Below are 5,097 nucleotides of genomic sequence, written 5' to 3' on the forward strand. Positions count from 1 at the left end.
AAGTGACCGGTTGGCAGTACATGCTAAAATTACTTCTCTGCACTTACAAAGTTTAGTGCAATGGAACTAGAGTTTGAAGGAGCACCTCTGTTAGTACAGGGGTGCCCACACACACACCTGCATCCTGCCATTGGAGCTGCCAGGGCCTACCGTAGGGTTGACTTACAGTGGCATGATGAAGTGACTACATGTGAAAAGGTGTCTTACATCGTTTTACACAGGCTGCAAATGGCAGGCCTGCAGGGACAATTTGAATGGGCTCACACGGGTGTCATCATACCTGCTGAAGCACAAGGGAGACCCCTGGTGTACCAATGACCTGGGTACCTGGGTACCATGCTAATAGTGAGTTAGAGGGGTACAACGGTAACCAATTGGGGAATGAGAAAAGCCAACCAAACTAAATTTAGGGGGAGAGAGCACAATCACTGGGGTTATGGTTTGCAGGATATCAGTGAATCACAGTCCAAACACACTGGTGTTGTAGTTTAGCAGCGATTAGATTAAGCATTAGCAGAAGACATCTTGTATTTAGTAATATTGTGAACATTTTGCTGAATCCATTTTGTATTCATGGCAGCCATTTTCTCTGCCACATGCTGCCATGTGCTCACCATGTGCTCTGTCCTACCTTTCTGTTAACTACTCTTGAAAATCTGCCTAGTGACAAGTTATATTTAGCATCTCCCACTTTCGCACATGCTCAGTAAGGTCTGCAGCTGTTAGTCCTTGAAAACTGTCAGCCCCTCCTACCTGTCGACTGTGCATTTCCACATGACCTTACATGTATGCAAGTCTTGCTTCTATAATTGTACCACCTCCTTTTAGCCCCTGCGTGGGTATAAAAAGACCATGCTCTCTCAGTTCAGTGTGCTACTTCAAACATTACCGAAGGGTGCTGTTTGAACTGTAGTACCACCTCATGAGGTTAATAAACTTTGTCTTTTATTTCAGTTTCTGTGCCAACTTCTTCCTACATGGTCTGAGGACTTTGTGCAGAGAAAGGTGAACCCCTTGCACGAGTAGGCCTTGCTGAGGCTTACTTCAACAAATTGGCACCCGAACAGGGACTCATCGGCGACTCGGATGCCCAATGGATTGGTCGCAACGAAGGATTGGGATCTCGCTGCGGGCGATCAATGCCCGAGGAGACCTGAGTCTTGGCAACCACGGCGTTTTTCCCTTCTTTCTGATTTAACCATCCAGGTGGCGCTGGTCCTCAACTGAGATCCTTTTTGTTCATTCGTCATGCAGTGACCATTTGGTCGATTTTAGAACTTGGCAGTTGGAACCTGGACACCCTGTGATTGGTAAGAGCCGTTTTACGGCACTTGCTGTGGGTTTTGATGCCTTTGTTTGGTAATGTGGTTTAGCACTACTTACTGTGGCTCTTGTGTTTTGGGTGACTAGTCAATTTGTGTCCTTTGAATTGATATATAAATTGCAATTTATATAGGCAGGTAATGAGGAGAATTTTCTCCAATTTAATTTTGATTTGAACAGCACCTTAAGTGCTACTTTGATTACAATAATAACAATAAATCATCATGTGGTTTATTAAGGATAGGATTCTGCACCTTTTTTTGGCATGTCTGTTTTTAGCGCACTTCGTAGGATGTGTTGCTTTTGTAATGGTACCAATTTGAGACTGGAAGAATCGCAACCGGCACCCCAAGAGGGGACGCCCAATAGAGATATGTATGTTAAACATGGTCTTTCTTCTATAATGTACAGCACATTATGGAATAAATACACTCGTGCGGATCCTGAGTTACGTTGGCCTATGCATGGGTCATTTGATTTGCGAAAGATTGAGTATGTGGAACAATGTATGTGTAAACAAAAGTCTAGGCAAGATATGTTTGACTGTGTACGAATGTGGGAGAAAGAAGTGCGTGGACGAGTGAAGCGTGAGCAAGCCTTGCTTGAGAAAGAGCAGCGGAAGAATGTATATGTGAAAGCATTGGAAATGAGAAAGAAAGAAAGAAATGACTTAAAGGAGCTAGAAGAGAAAGAACTTAAATTACAGGTAACTGGCCAATACACCGTTAGGCAACCTCTCTATCCTATCCTTAATAAACCACATGATGATTTATTGTTATTAGATCGCCCTCCACCTCCATATGTCGTTCCTTCTGCCCCTCATGAGTTAGTTAAGGCCTCCAGTTCGGAGCAACAGAAGATGCGAGAGAGTCGCTCTATGTTGCCTGCTGACCATGCGTCTGAGCTTAGATCTATTGCTTGTAAAACAATTCGTAGCGTTGTCTCTGCTTCTGAACTTTTTGACAACATGAAAGGGTGGATGGAAAAGGAGCAGCTATATTTTACTGAGGCATTTGGCTCAGAAGTTATTGAACTATATCGGAAATATTCTGATGAGTTAGAGCCCGATGATGTAGCAGCTGATCATGAGCAAATGCGTGATGGTCTTTTTGTTTTCTCCCAGGTGGCTGATGCAATCAGGCGTTTGGTGAAATTATGTGTTGTGGCAGTCCGTTTGCAAGAGGAGAAAAGGGCTGTGGACGTAGTTGCACGGACATCTCAGACCGGTGGGGTGCAAGCTTCCATCTTCGGAACAGATAAGACTGTGATAGTTCACGCGAAACCAATGCGGGAGGCTGCGCCTTTGTATGTTCCTCCTAAAGGATTGGGTACAAGTGATGATAAAACTTCTGTTGATGCTAAGGGTTATTTTATTTATAATTGGGTGTATACTCCTTGGAATAGGGCAGATGTAATGGCACTTAAAACAGCATTACCTGACCCGCGGAACAATCCAGCCGCCTTTTATGAGGAAGTTGAGGGAGCAATTAGTTCTTGTACTATGACTTTGGCTGACATTGATTTATTTTTCGGATTGATATTACCGCCAGATATGTGGAGAACTGTTCGTAAAATTGATGATCGTGCAGTTTTTGGGGCGTCATGGAAAGAATTAGAACAGATGGACGGGATAGGGAACCTGCAAAAAAGCCATATCAGTTGATTCTAGATCTTTCTGCAGCCATATTAGTTAAGTTAAAAACGATTATTCCCCCTAAAAAGATAGATTGGACTGTTTTAGCGTCTTGTAAGCAAAAGGAAGATGAATCGGTCTCTGATTTCTTTACACGCTTTGAAGAAGCATTTCATGATTTTAGCGGCCAGTTATTGTCAGATGATACGGGCAGACATTTGTTTGTCGAAAAATATGTTGCAAATCTGTTACCAGGAATAGCTAGTCGTCTAAAAGCTAGTGAAAGTTCATGGACTACCTCTACTCTGGTTTCTCTTTTGACTATGGCTCAGTATTATGAACGTCAGGAATTAGAAGCAAAAGGTAGCGAGGAGAAAAAGATTAAAGAATTAAAGACGAAGGTTATGTTGGCTCAAGCTTATGGTCCGCCTTTTAGAGGTAGTGATAGAGGTGGACGTGGATGTTATGGTTCTTCTTACACTCGTTCCAATTTGTCTGTTGATCAGTGTGCGTATTGTAAGAAATTTGGGCATTGGGCTGCCGATTGTCGAGCACTACGTGTTCAGCAGTGTTCACGTGGTCGGGGACAAATGAGAAATCGCTCTGGATATTCAGGACCTAGAAGAAGCACGAATGATCATGCTAGGGTTGATGTTAATGTACGAGGGCAGGATGGGTTTAACACTTTTGATAGACGGAACTAATACCAGATGTCTAACCATGTGCAGCCTGATTTCCAAGATTCTGCTTATGCATAGGATTGCCTAGGATGGGGTAAGGAATCAGTTGAAGTTCCAGTAGATCAGAGGGGTCCCTATGTTACAGCACATGTTTTGGGTTCTACTGATCAGTTTCTGGTTGATACAGGAGCTACTCGTAGCGCCTTGTCTAAACAATTGATTCCAAGGGCTCCCCTGTCTGGCTTAACCATTACATCGATAGGTTTCGATGGAACACCTTCCCCTAGCCCATTGTCACAACCACTTGCATTCCATGTTGATAAATTTACTGCTCCATGTCCATTTTTGCTTTCTCCAAATACACCAGACAATATTGTGGGTCTTGATATGCTCAAGTATTTCAGGGCTACAATACGATGCTCTCCTGAAGGGGTGCGTGTTATTTTAAATGATAATCATCCTGTGATGGAAAGAGTTTGTCTTGTTAAAGAGGATATTGCATTAGCTTCACTCCCTAGTACTTTGTGGGCTACTTCAGATACTGATGTGGGACAAATGATTATTCCACCGGTACATATTAGTGTCAAGGAGGGAGCTGTATTGCCACGTTTGCCTCAATACAAAATTTCACAGGAGGGCGAAGAAGCACTCACACGAATTGTGCATGATCTTATTGCAGTTGGAGTTGTTGAGAAAGTTCTGTATAATGTTTGTAACAGTCCGATTCTTCCTATTCTGAAAAAGGATACTGATACCAGGATTTACCGATTCATTATTGATTTACGAGAAGTCAATAAGATTGTGATACCACAATATCCTGTGGTATCTGACATCACAACACTTCTTACTTTGGTTCCCCCGACAGTAACTACGTTCTCTGTGATAGACTTGAAGAATGCTTTCTTTTCGATCCCTATTCATCCTGACAGCCGATATTTGTTTGGTTTTACTTTGAATAAATGCTCATATAGATTTTGCAGAGTTCCTCAAGGCTATACGGAGAGTCCAAGTATTTATAGTCAAGCGTTAAAACGACAACTTGATTCTTTTTGTTTTGCCTGAAGGTGTGGCTCTCATACAATATGTTGATGATATTTTGTTGGCGGCTGATACCCCTGAGCAATGTGAAAAGTGCACTTTGTCCTTACTTTCTTTTCTTGCTTTACACCATCATAAAGTGTCACGAAAGAAATTGCAATATTGTAGACCAAAGGTAACCTATTTAGGTCACCTTTTGTCTAAGGAGGGCAGTGCACTTACATCAGATCGTATTCAAGCACTTTTAGACACACCAGTACCCTCTACTCAGAAAGATGTTCGTGCATTCCTTGGTCTTACTTCTTTTTGTAGCCAATGGATATTAGGGTTTTCACACATTGTCAAACCTTTGCTAGCACTTTTGACTAAAGATACTCCAATGCCCCTCCCATGGACAGATGAATGTGAGACTGCTTTCCGGCA

Source organism: Pleurodeles waltl, chromosome 4_2 (genome assembly GCF_031143425.1).
Source record: "Pleurodeles waltl isolate 20211129_DDA chromosome 4_2, aPleWal1.hap1.20221129, whole genome shotgun sequence".
In the NCBI taxonomy this organism is placed as follows: domain Eukaryota; kingdom Metazoa; phylum Chordata; class Amphibia; order Caudata; family Salamandridae; genus Pleurodeles; species Pleurodeles waltl.